The 14,551-nt window shown below is 39.1% G+C and overlaps 1 protein-coding gene across 2 annotated transcripts in view; it reads right to left on the bottom strand.

The window, feature by feature from the left end:
- The window catches only part of ADCY5 (adenylate cyclase 5), a 216,093-nt gene that overhangs the window by 92,982 nt on the left and 108,560 nt on the right, over nucleotides 1–14,551 (bottom strand). The window lies entirely within an intron of this gene.

Raw genomic sequence — 14,551 nt, 5'->3', positions numbered from 1 at the left:
AAAAAAAATTCCAGACCAGTCCATTCCCTTAAAATATAGGGCCAGGCTTCGAAGGACAGGAGGGGTACAGGGTACCCCTCAACCCCTGAGCTCACCAGGGGTGCTCAGGACTCCCCCAGACAAACTTGGTCACTGTGCAGGAGGGAGAAGCTACCCCCTTTCCTCCCTGCTACATCCTGAGTGTAACAACCTTTCCAAGAAATCCCACTAGGATTACTCTAACTCTTTGGTTATATCCACATGCTAAGGACAGCAACAATTATTTTATTAACATCTCTGCCTTGAAACAGGATTTAGGCAGAAAAACCTCATCTTTCAGCTCAAAATAAGCAACACCTTAAGCTACAGCCAGCTGCGGAACTTTTCTCTGTGGACGGCTGCCAGTAGATGGCAACGCTCCAACCTCCCAAGCTCCTGCACCGAAGTGCGGCATTTTGGGCTGTGTCGCTGCAGTGAGCTCCCACACTTAGATATCATACTACAGTACAATAACCTGCAGGATATAGATACCCACTGGTGATCACCATCACTGCCAGCTCTATGCATTTGTAGATAACTGGTTTCTGACAAGGAAATGATTCTCATCCCCTCCAGATTGCTCCCTCCTTCCAAAGCATCCACCCTTTGCACCAGAGATAGGGCTATTGAAGGTGCAGGTCAAACACATGAATATGAAATAAGCCCTGATCCTAAGCTCACACATTCCCTTCACAATTACAGTCTCCCTCAGTTCTTTCTAAAGCTGGCTGGATTCTGCCAGATTCAAGGTCTTCCATCTCTCCCCCAACCTGATCATACACCAGCCAACTTCCACCCAGATCCTTCCCAGTTACCCTAACCCAGTGCTTCATCCAATGGGCATTTGATGGTATTTGTTGCTCATAATGATAATTTTTAAGGATGAAAAATGTGCTCATTGTATAAAAACCATTAGTGCTTCTTATATTGAAGAAACATCTTAGAAAGGGAGCTAAAATAGGGTTTTCTAGAAAAAATCGGAATTTTTTCTGATTCCTGCTCTACGGATGCACTGATTGCAACTTGCAGCCTGTAAACAACACATCTATAAGTTCAACATGGATAATACAGGCTCAAAGAAGTTAACTAACACTGAACAGCATCTTTTTGCATGGCTGGATTAAAGCAAGACTCCCAGATCCTCTCTGTTGGAGCTATCCAGTAGCGCAGAAAGTGGAAAATTTATCTGGGCATATAAAACAGCACAAGCACGCATCATATATCTGGAATGGACAAAACTGAGGGCACAGAAGATTGTAAGGAAATATGCAGCTTTACGTTTTAATCCTGAGACTTTGAGACCTCATTTCACTTACCATCAATAGCACAAACCCAAAACAAACTCCCCAAAACAGTGACTCAACTCTTGCACCAAGAACAGGAGACAGCATGTGGTTTAGATGGCAGGCAACTTATCAACTTAACCAAGCAGAAAAGAACACCTCGGTCCTGAAAATAAGCTCCTTTTGGGTATACCTCGGTGCCAACAAAAGGTCCCCCCAGTGGGGCCCACCCATGAAGATACTGTTGCCAAGCTGCAGAGTTCAAGGCACACGATTCATATTGTGCATGGAAACCAACATTGTCAAAGGGGAGTACAAAAAACATCACCAGACTTGACATTATTGATAACGTTTGTGGAACGCAAAGCGATTCAACTTTTCGGCACTCACTGACGTCACTTGACATAAGCCCAAGGGACTTTGCAGACTGATTTACAAGACGGACTCAGATGACCATGCTTCATCAAGTAGGAACAAAAACTATATTGCAATGTAAGCTCTAAGTAGCAGGGGAAAGACAACCATATTTATTCTGTTAAGCAGAAGCTCATTTAATTCACAGTTTGGCATCTTTGCAACACCCTGAAACATAAAGGAAGAAATTATAGTGTAATGTTGAAAGTATAAGAGATCTGAAGAGATTTAAAACTGAAGCTCCTATTATTTGCAGCGACACTTGTTACGTGAGCAAGAGCATTTTGTTCAATCTGTTCCTTCACAGGTATTAAAAAATATAATAAAGAAAAAAAAAAAATTCTAATCTCATTAATTTTTCACAGTCCTCTGTCTTAATAAAATAAAATTTATATCCTATTTGCCAAATGGTACTACTTGCTTATCAGCTTCCTTGCCATTTTGCTATGGTAACCAGCTTCAGTCCCATGAGGAAAGAGATGATGTAGATATTAAAAACTGATTCCCTAAGCTCCATGGCCTGAAAGGTAAAAACATATTATGGCAACAATTTCAGACAATCTGTGCTCGAAGAACTGTTCATGGCAATGGGAAAATATAGTTGTCTATTTCGTAGTTGATTTCCTTCCCCTGCCTAGCTAGAGATTTAGCTAAGAAGATTCCTACCCTCTTGATTTTGGAAAATAACAGCTTATAGAAGACTATTTCACTTACACGTAACTCCTAGATATGCTATTAAACCTGCCTGCAGTATTGCCATATTTGAGTATTTCATAAACTAACACATTTATTTTTACAGCATCTGCATGTGGCAGAGAACTGCTATTACCCTGGTGTCACAAGGCAGAGTTCTTTAAAGGTGATTCAGTACCTAAGAAAAGCTATGTACTATGAGCAGTTTTCAAAACCACTCATAGTCCTACTGAAATAATAGATCACTCAATCTCACACAACAAAACAGACCAGACAGTTTCTAGTCACTTTGATTTCATCGCACAAACAGAGCACTGCAATACTTTTGTTGAATCTCCTGCAGGAAACTGTTTTCAGTAGGGAATAAAGAGAGATATGGAAATAGTTTAGTTCCACAAGTTCTAGGAGTTATGAAAACCTGGTATTACAAAATCAAATCGAGAGCTAAATTTGGCCTGATGCTATTGTTACAAAATTGATGTTTTGGGCATTTTCAGGCCAGGCCTAGGAAGAACTGGAATGGTTCAGTGACCAGGGGAGAATCCTCCAGCCCACCACAAGCAGAAGTCTCAGCTTGCACCAACATTGCCATGCTTCTCCTGCTGTGTTGTTCTATTCAATTATTCCTTCAAACAGCAGATGCTATTTAAAAATGTAATTAAGAGACAACACATGCTTAAGAGGGATAGTGTCGTGATAAATTGTTAGTTCCCTACCTCTGCCAGAGCAAACAAGGCTGGCTACTGACATGGGAAGGTGGGGCCATATTTGCCAGAGTATCATGGCTTATTATAAAAGTCAAAGCTTCTGTTTTCCGCCCAAGTTACTCTGCTTTTGCCTACTTCTCTTGCAGAGGTTTAGGATTATTTCTGTTTTGAGATCACAGCACTAGGCTATTGCATGTTAGTTTTCCCAACACCACTAATCAGTTTTTGTTATTCTATTTTAGTTTTTATTTAAATCAAATTAAAAGGTTTGATATTTCAGAAGTCCTGGGTTTTGAAAACAACTACATTTGAAGCTTTTACTGTGGGGCAGTAAAACTGTCAAAGGAGAGGAAGGCACACACATGAGATTAAAAAGTCATGCAAACAAGCTAGAGCAAACAACAAACTACGTATCCCTTCTTTCCAGAGTGTAACACTGCTCTGCGTCTGCTTCCAGCTCTTCCTGATTCAGTAGCAATTTTCTGTTAAAGTGATTATCCATGCAAACAGCTAGGTTAAAAAGCAAGTAACAACTGTATACTGATTGACAGATTGGTCAACTATTAATTGCAAGGACAAACACTGAAATTAGCTTTACTTTTGAAGAGTTTCCTTTTTTTAATCCCATGAAAAATCATTATAGATCTTTCCAATATTTAATCTGCAACCCATTGTAGAGAACAAAAATGTGACAAACTACTTGAGATATTTTCCACAGCACCTATTGACATTGCAATCTGAATTGAAAGTACGGATAAATGCTAAAGATAAAATCACAGACATTATGAAAAAAAAAAAAATAATTGTTGTTATAAGGCATAGCTGGTGCTGTTTTTTAAACTCTTTCCCTGAATAGCACTTAACCCTCTACTGCCTCTTTATATACTATCAAATAAAAAAATTGGAGCAGCTACAGAGCCAAAGGCATAATGAAAATTAAAACAAAAGACAACATCAGCTGAAATTACTCATGTATTTGTGCTGTATATACAACAACATCTTTCATTTCCCAGAGCTACAACTAGCAGAGTACTAAGATAGAGAAAACTTCTGGATTATGCTAGAAAGATAATTGAAGAGTTATAGTCACATGGTCTTCTCCCAGTATTTGGCCAGTAAAGAACAGAGTAAGTACTAGTGAAGAAATTAGAAGGAATATTCTATTTCAAATGTGACAAGTATTTTTACCGAGTATTGAGAAATAACTGCAACAACAAAAGATTGCATCAATACTGCAGAGTCTAAGAACAAATTTTCTGAAGTTGCTGTATGGTGCCTTTCCTCTCTGTCTGCTGCCTCTGTGCAGCAACCCCTTACTTGGTTCTTGAGCAGAACAGGAAACTGGTTACAGCCACTATCTGCCAAAGAATTCTAAAGAATTCTCTAACTGCACAGAGGTAGTGCTACAGAAGCCAGCTCTGAAAGTTTAAATGCTTCCCTAAGGCACAGTACAATTTAACTATCCCAAAGCAGCAGAATTTATTAGAGAGCGACGCTCTAGATATGCAGTAAATCTCTAGTTGATGTTGAGAACAAAAGATTTCTTTGCAAAAATACTTCTGAAACTTTTTTGCATATTCCTTCTATTTGGGACACCTACAAGGAGAAAAAGCCATCTATTTTAATCTTTCAGCTAGATTCTATATTCAGCATAAAGTTACTTGCTGAGAGTGAAGCAGTGATGTTGTTGCTTAAAACACTAAAACCCCCTTATGCCACTTCTGAATGTCCCTGTTTAAGAATTACAGTCAATAAAAACATTACACTGAAAGCTATCCATTCTGAGTATCTCAGTGACCATCCCACCTTTTCCAGCTCTGGAATACGCTGATCTCATAGACGTGATGCTCTGTTCTCTCAGGGGAAAGCCAAACAAGTATTTTGCCCACTTAAATTCGCCACAGCTCTCACAAGCAATACTGCACAGTGAGTTAGCCAGAGCTCACTTACACTGACCCTAGTAAAAATCCATTTGTACCATGACAGAATTGAGCCCCCGGAAGTGTGTTTATTTCTGATCCGTAGAGGTACCTCTGTGTCAAAGACTTCAGCAACCAAATACAATCTTACTGAAATAAGAGCTCTTCACACAGGACTTCAAACATTAGCACATCTCTTTAGGGTCATGAAAGTGGATGAAAGCTCCTACACTTCAGTGCATGACTCACAGCTGACTGATGGGTAAACATATTCACACACAAAAGTTATGTCAAGATAATTTTGAAAACTGTACAAAATTTGCCAGATGCATGATAGCTTAGACAATTTAGACAACAACTTTAGTTAAGAAAAGTAAGTACAGCTCGGATATTCCAGCAAATCAGTTATTCTGCAAACAACTGTAAGCATGTTTGAGTTCAAGTTTTCTTCATGCCAGTCCCAGCTGCCCATGTGCTCACAAGGCGGGAGGAGCTGCCTCAGATAAGAAGACACAATAGGTGTCAACTTAAAAGGTGTTAATAAAAAACACTGTAATGGAGTAGAAAGTTGGATTAAGAAGTCTGGTTATGCTTTCCAGATACTCCACAATGCCTCTGAAACTAAAGGAAGCTGTAATCAATGAGGAGAAAGTTTGAGAAATGGTCTTAATTAGTCTTTTTTATTCTGTTTTCCTTCCCTATCTGGTGGAAGGGATGTGATGGAAGGAAGCCAAATGCTTTAGCTTTTCTATCATGCCATTTTAAAATTAGTTTCACTACACTGAAACACACATGAAATTCCATTTAACATATGCTGACTAATTCAACAAGCAGATACATATGCTGATTTGACCCACGATGGGGAAGCAGAATTTGTTTACTTTGCTTTTGTGCATACTTTTTATTTGTTTGTTTGGATCCTGTTGTGCCTAGCAGCCATACATGATCTTAGCAGAAGAGACCACTGCAGCCCATCCTGCAGGATCCCAGTTCCTCACAGTCACCTCTATGTTTGCTACTACCTGTCCCCTCCATTCTCCTGGCAAGGGGTGCTCTGCCTTTCCCAACTGCCTACATGCTGCCAGCAAACACACTTCACAGAGCAGTACATTGCCAAGACTTGCGGTTGCTTTCAATGGCTATGAGAAAAATATCCATACTAAATAAGCAAAACCATGAAGATCAACACCCCTCTGTCCCCCGCCCCCCACCCATCACAGTACATCCTGGTCCTTAGTGTTTCTGAGAATATTTCTGGGAGCCTTGGACTCAGATACTGGCAGTGTATCACCCCTTATCTCCCATAGTCATTTAAGCACAGGCATCACCTCCAGGTCACTGGGAAAACAAAAATATTTATCTAGTTACATGAAAGTTCTATTTATCTGGGAAAAAAGAACCTTCTCCAATTGCTCAGCAGGCAGAAATGAGTGCCCTAAATATGGTCTGTGAGATATAAAAATCATTATTTCCCAAGCAGTTAGAATGTGTGTTTTTGGGAGGTGGTGAGTTGGGCTGGTTTTGTTTGTTTGTGTGGGAAGAAATGTAAAATTGGAGAAAGAATGGAATACATATGGATACTTTGGTTTTGATTTAAAGAAGATTTTCTTTCTTTTTTCATTGCTGGATTTCAAATCAAGCCGGGCAGGTTGCCCACAAACTATGCTCCTTCCTATTAACATCCCTATCCCAACATATATTTTTAATAAACAAAACTTGCCAAGCACCACCAGCAAAGTTTGAACTCCTGAACTAAAGCAGTGGCTTGTACCAGATGAGGTTGAAGGAGCAGCATTCGTAGCAGATAGCAAAGATTGTGCACAGCCACCACTAATATACAAGGCAATCTATAAGGGGTCTGTCTGGATCACAACTGAATACTCTCCTTTAAAAGCTGATGAGCAGTTTTGCCAGCTGTTACAGTAAACTAAGCTTACTTTTGAATGAGATAGGTTGCAGAAAAATCCATGTTTTCATATCTTATATCTGGCTGCTTGAGCAGTTGAGCAAACTGGCTCTCTAAACAGATTTGGTTTTAACAACACAAAACCATCAGAAGGCAAATCCCCAACCAAATTTTGACTGAGACAGACGGACAGCTTGAAGGCACATTCCTTGGCCTTATCTTTGTCATACTGAATTTCAGATGTCTACAGCAATACAATAAAGATTTTATAGAGAAGCTCTAAAAGACTCTTCAGAATTGTTTATAAAGACAAGTGTAAGAAAACCTATCAACAATGGTTACGACTGCCCTTGTTTATAACACAAATTACACAACACAGTTTACCCTGCCTTTATTTCATTATACACAACCCATCTTCCCTCCGCCTTTGAAGCTGCACTACTTCACTCTTCATGTGTATTTCATTCTGCCTTCTTTATACTCTTGTTTTCATCCACCCTGGGCTTTCTGCTCAGCTTCCCAGTCCTGTCTTTCCCCTTAACACACACACAAACACATGGCCTCACAATTCCAGGATCAAACCAAATTAGTATTTTCAAATTAGCCAAGATGAACCTCATTCTTTTCCTATAACTCCAAAAATTTGGTTACCCTGCTGTTACATGAGCTTTTCACAGCATATGTTACAGGGCACAGTATCTGAAGATACTGCTTTGAAGTATCTGAAGAAAAACATTTCAAGGTATACTTTCGAGGCATATATATTGAAAACATTATCCAAGTCTCATACCACACGTCTGCATCATTAATTTCTGTAAGCATTATGAAATGGCAGGAAGCTGGATTCCTGAATCAAGTTATGTTATAGCTTAAGGTTATTTTTGCTAGGATCTTAAACCTGCTTTTTCTCACTGTCAAATGTGTAAGATGAATATACTGAAAATATTTGCATTATGATGCTGTAAAAATTCAAATGTTTAACAGAAACAATCAAATCAACCTCACTTTGCAGGAGGTGCACAGTTTGGAAGAGTGTTTGATTTCTGACAATTGAAATAAGCTGGGTCTGCTGAGAATTGGGCAGCATATAAAGAAAATAAATCCAAATTTCTGTAGCTAGTGGAAAATTTTGAGCCTGTAATTGAGCATGTACTCTTATTCTCCCAAAGATCGTTACCAGAGATTATGCAGCTGAATAGGTTTTCTGAGGTGAACTTAAAATAGACCTAATATCATACTAACCTCCCCAAGAGGATACTGTACACCATAGAACTGGACTTTGAAAAACAGTGAATTACAAATATTTAAAGTAACCTAATCTGAGAAAGACAGGCAGAAGAAAATAGGGAGTACTTATTTTCAGAACTTTTTGTAATATGGCAAGACAGCAAAGGACCTAAGAGACCTCATGGACTATGTAGTTCATTGCCCACTTGCCTCTTAAAAAATTGTTGTATCCAAAAACTGATATGACAATTCTGTTGATGTTTAAAGGGCATTGAATAGCAGTATTTGCTTTTGTTATATTTTATACAGTATTTCTCTTAACATACCCCAAAGAGACACTTACTTTTCCTGGAGTGGACAATATCGATCATAAACAAATTAGCAATCTACTTTCCCTACCATCATCTGTTGCATCACTGCTAAATATTTAGTCATGGCATTAGATTTTTCATTTTCAAGACTATATTCCTGTGCACTTGGCCTTAGCCAAGCTCTTCACAAATCAGCACTTGTATTATGTGGAGATTTATTAGTATACCTCTAAACAAAATGAGTTCATGAAAAATACTTCAAATGTGGAAGATGACTGGATAAATAATTGCTTGAAAAGGAAAAAACACAGCTGAGAGAGGTTTTGCTATCTACTGAAAACCAGGTAGAATTATTGCCTTTATGTCTGGAAAATGAGCATCACATAAAAACAAATAAAGAATTTCTCAAGGGATAATAATAATAAAAAATCATACAAAGTGGTGTAAAATATTTCAGTATGTGATCAGATCCACAACTGTAGTTTGAAATCATAGATTGGTTCTTTGCCATGCTACTGTAATGTGATAGCATTTGTTCGTCTAAATCCAATAGGGAGCTCCTAAGCTGCTTTTGATAGGATAAAGATATTGGATCCAGTTCTCTATTCTTATCAGTTTAACTATATCAACTTAAGACAGACAGAACTAGAAAAAACAATTAATTGTATCTCTAAGATCTTATCAGACACTTCTTAGTGCTTTCTGATAATCAGTCATAAGCAAATATGAGATAGCCGTTCAAACGCAAAGCAAGTGGTCCTTGACAGATAGCAGTGATAACTGATACATCATCTGATGCACAGAAGGCCCAAGCGCTCTAATACAAATCCTGCTGCAGAGCTGGTAAAAGAGCAGTAAACAGAAGTAAAAGTGAAAGGATGGTAAAAGTTTAATTCCAGATATGCAATGCAAAGCCAGAATACAGAAACAGAACAGACTAGAATGAAAGACTTAAATGGGTCTTATCTGCCATTGACTTCCTTCATCCATTGAGATCACCAAGACAGTCTTTAAAAGTAACCAACTGCTCTTTTGAGAATGTCAAATGCCTTTCCTAAACAAAAAGCAGAAAAGTATCTCAAAATGATTCCGTCAGAAGTTCCAGAAAATAGCCATGTAATTCTTAAAGGCAAACCACAGAATACACCAGCTCAGATATATCGTTTGCTTATGAATAAAATCCCTCCAGACCTTTTTCCTTTTTAAGAAACTATCTCAGAAATTTGTAGCAGAAATCAACCGATAAAATCAACTATTTCAACAATCTGATGCTAAGCCATTGATATAATCCCAGGCATCACATAGGCATCACCAAAAGTACCAAACACAGATAGCTTTGCCTGATACTTCTGTTATCACCAGAACCTGGGGAGAAATTTCTCATGTGGTTATCTATCAGTTTGTTTGCCACGTTTATGTTTAACTGAAAAGTTCACAATGTTTATGTAGTTTTGAAAAACACACCAAAAAAAAGGCAGAGGGTGGGAGGGTGAGCAGGGAGAGAGAGAAAGGTGAGTCTGGTGGAACCTCAGAAGAGGCAGAACCCAAACCAAATGGGACAGAAGAGGGAAATGCAGATGGAGAAGCAGAGATCAGAACAGAGGGCCAGGAACAGTAAGTTATGGTCAGAGAAGCAGAAACATCTGCACTTTTTCTGGAATGATTACACATTTCCTTCTTATAGAACCTGAAACCAAACCACTATTTTTTTCCCTCCACTGTTTTCTTCTGCCTTCAAAAAATAACTTCTGCTCAATAACAAACTACGTGTACAGTCCCGTCACCTGACACGTCTGCAAAGAACCAAATGGTCTGTGTTGCTACACCTTGCTACAAGTATTAAACATTGTATTTGTCCTGGGACTACCTTAAACAAGAGAAGTGAATTGAAGCTGCAGAGGCCACCTAAATGCTGAAGAGTGCTCATCAGCTCACAGGCAAGTTTTTATCAGTTTCAAACAAGGCTCAGCAGGCAATGTGTCACCTTTCCTAGTATGAGTGCCCAAATTCACAGATTCAATTTGCCCTTAAAATACCACTTTCACAGTATAATATTGCTATGTCTGATTATCAGCACTAAACAGATCAGGAAGAACTATCTTAAAAATGGCTGTTTAATTAGTTCAGAGCAAGCTGTGCTCCTTTCAAAGAGAAACGATTTGGGAAATCAGCACCAAGTTTTATTGGACTTTCAATAAATATTTGATATAAGTGAATATCCAGGACTCTGACTCTATGGATCACATTTACCTTCCTCACCATTTCCAACCACTACAGATGGGTTGGATGCTAGTATCTAATCAAGACTTCATCCAGCTATGCACACATCAGGTCTAAACAACAGGAATTAAAATAGTAGAAGTTATCTATCTACCAGAACTAAGGAAGGGAATTAGAGGTTGAAAACAACAGAATCAGGAAAATAAGGTTGGGTTTCTTCCCATGCCTTTCTTCAATTCAAGAAATGTGAGCAGGGTGATTTTTGGGGGAAGGGGAAGGGTGAAGAAAAAAAGACCTGAAGAGTACATTGTCCTAAGTTCACCACCCTTTATACTATCATAAAAGCCACTAGCAGGGGAAGTCAATGTAGCTGACACTGAATAATGAAGAAACTTGGTTGATCATGAAGACCCTCTTTGCAAGCATGCCTTCTCAGCTCTGCTCCTTCTTCTCCATTTGAGCGCCTAACATCAGCTCCAACATCAAAGGAACAAAAAAGGCACATGGCAATAACAGCTTCCACTTCAGGGAGAAAAAGGTCAGCCCTTGGTCTGAATGCAGATACAAATGTGCTCAAGTACACTGATTCCTGACATGTCTGGAAGCAAAGATCCCCGACATCGAAAATTGTCTTATTAACAGCAGGTGCAATTCCCTCAGGGGAGGTGAATAACCCTATGCCACGGCATCTCAATTTTTCCCCAGCTCTGCAGAATTGCCTCAGTCCAACTACCAGCAGGTGTTCAATCAAGCCCCTTTTCAGCTACTCTGGCTGTAACAGCTGTATGAAACAGAAAACACATTTCTCCATGCTCTCTTATGATTAAAAAGACAGGCAGTCTACATCTCTGCTCATCTAGGTATGAAAGGTTTCTACTTCTGTGCTCCAGTGTTCTTTGACACAGTTTAAACAGTAATCCATCAACAGCAGGCACCAGGCAACTAAATACCTTTGGTCCTCCTAAACCACTTCCAGTTTCATCATGCCAAACTTCTGAAGACTCGGTAGAGGACACAACACAGGGAGCAGAGCAAGGAGATGGACAACATGAGAGCTTACTCTATTCATGAGAAAGGTTTTAGGCAAGTGGACAGTGAGCCCAGACTACTACATTCACCTCTGTCCTTAATACATACCATGGGCATGTCCATAGTATTTTCAAGCAACCACACTTGACACCTGCAGAGATCACTACTGATCAAGGAACCAATGCTGCTTCTATCCTGTGCTGTCACTTGAAGCCAGGCCGGTCTGAGGAGATCCCAAGGATGTAAGGCATTGCAGAGCTCCTCTGTTACCAGAAGGGGCAGACTGAAGAATTTACAGGAAAGTCCTTTCTCCTCCTCCAAGGAAGGAGGTTGAATCCTTGCAACTGCCTACCCAAGGGAGGCTGGATGCCTGTCCTCCCACAGAGAGCAGCTCTGATTTCCAGAATCTCCCTGCTGAGCCAAGAACAGTCTTGTTTCAGCTCATGAATTATATTCTAAAACCACACCAGCTTTTAAGAAAGACTAAATTCTGCTATTGCTGTGTCTGCACAATTCAAGTAACTACAATAAGGGAGCATAGCTACTTAGACACTGGCTCCTGCTGGTCTTATCTGAGACACTGGTCAGGTCCACAAGACTATTACGTCGTATGTTCTCAAAACAGGGCAAAAGACCCTCTATCATTGAGTAGCTTATAATTAACAGATGTGTTGCCAGTACGTGTAATCATTTTCCCCACAGTATGATTGCTATATGGGTCTTCAGAGAAACAACAAATATTTGATTAATTCCCTCTCTACCTTTTACCTCACATAGTCAAGAAGTTTGTGGTAAGATTCATAAAATATTGACACCATCACAAGCACTTTATTCACACAGAACAGAATTTATTTAATCATTGAAGCTATGCCCACTAATTTTTACAACTATCGCTGCTTCTTTTTTTTTTTTTTATCTTTTAAAGAAACTATTATGTTTCTGAAAATAACTTTTCTTCATATATTCCTCTTCCACCACAGCCTGCTCTAATCTGTAGGCCCAAACTACACAGTTTTTCTGCCCACCTGAGTATAATTCTAGTTCTTCTCTATTTGGACAAGGCATACGGAAAATGGAGTTACAGTCCAGACCTTTAGGATTAAGGTCAACCACGATTTTAGCACTTCTAGGAGACCTTATATTCACCAGATACCATTAGACCAGGTCCTCTTTCATTTATATTTTGTAAATCAGTCCTTCCTGTCTGTCATTTGGCTGTTATCTCCCTTTCTCACTGTGATAACAAAACCTATTTTTAATTACTCTACAGCACCTGATTTAAAACCATTTTGTGCATTTTCAAGGTATGCACATTGGAAATATTCTCCAGATCCTGTGCTACAGGACTCAGTCATTAATCCATTTAAGCAGCATGAAGTGATAGGGAAGTCAAATGCAAATTCAAGCAGGACATGAAAAAAATTGCTTATTTCTCGAGGCCCCAAATGGAAATAAATTTTTGGCATTTGTGCCCACACACTCAAAGATTTTCAGGTGTATAACTGCCACCAGTTTATTAAAATGCTTTGATGAGGTGGTTTTAGGAGCTGAAATTCTGTATCTATATAAAAAGTTCAATTTCTAAAAGCACTTTAGATAAATGAGCTGCTGCTACAGTAAAGCATAGTCTTTGGGCATCCAAACTCAAGTGTAATTCATGTACTTTTTTAAATCACAGAAAAACTTACTTCTTGTTCCCCTGCATGTTCTGGCCAAGCAATTATAACCTGAGTTTTGGCGGAGACAGACACTGAGAGGTATTAGCAAACACAGTGAGGGTCACTGTTCAGAAGTGGAGAGGCTGTTGATTTTATTTCCCACTGGAACCTACTGGGAATAAATGAACTAGAGGATTCCAGAAGAACAGCTTGTTCTCCAGGCTTTGCTCTGTTCAAACAGGAAAAACATAAGTTATTAAAATACATACACAGCACGAGGACTGAAAACAGGCTGTGAGATGCTCTCAAAATCACAAGCATAACTCTAGACCAGTGCTGGCCAAAGCAAATGCCTTTACTCTTCTTACTGCTTTACAGCTTCTTGATATTATCCTTACTATTAGCAATGGTGTGTCAGTATTGCTGGCCACACTGCTTCCCTCATCATACCATCACAGGCTGCCCATATCTCAGATGTTTCCATTCCAACCAAGCCTTCATAGTGGTTCCAGCAAGGAAGCTAATGAGTGAGTAAATAAAGGGTGGCAGTCCACTTCAAACTGGGTCAGCCTTTCAAACCAGCACACAAACCACCATGTATTGCTACCTCTGCTAGACAGACAAAACTCCGATCCTTAGATTTCAGAGAAAGGTACTTCAAGAAATCCTGCATTAGACCAATCTACAACTAGAATAACTCATACAACATACCTCCAAAATCCCACTACTTTGGTATTGATTCTTCAATATGATAGTTAATGTTAATTAACCATCCTTTGCTGTCCTAAATGCAACATGTAAGTAGTGGAGGAGGGAGCACTTATCTTAGGCAGTCTTCTTGGCACCCATCTGCTACAATCTCTTCCCTAGCTCCAAACTCTAGGTTTAGTTTCTGCTTCTAGCTGTAGAAAGGTTAGAGTTAATTTTGTATAACGAGAAACTGCACTAACAAGTGTTACATGATTTCCTACTTGATCATTAACCTGTCAAATTCAGCATAATAAAACCTTCACCGGTTTAAGAAAATACAAAAGACTTGTCACAGAGAGAATTTTAAGAACACGACAATCACGTATAAATTAAGAAAAAAGTAGTGATGCTACTTTCTACAGCTGGATCTACAAGAATTTATTTTCTACCTTCACACAGTAGAAGCAACTGCTTCT

Source organism: Strigops habroptila, chromosome 5 (genome assembly GCF_004027225.2).
Source record: "Strigops habroptila isolate Jane chromosome 5, bStrHab1.2.pri, whole genome shotgun sequence".
NCBI classification, from domain to species: Eukaryota; Metazoa; Chordata; class Aves; order Psittaciformes; family Psittacidae; genus Strigops; species Strigops habroptila.
Note: the sequence above shows the minus strand (reverse complement) of the source record. Positions and strands in the feature narration are given on the sequence as shown.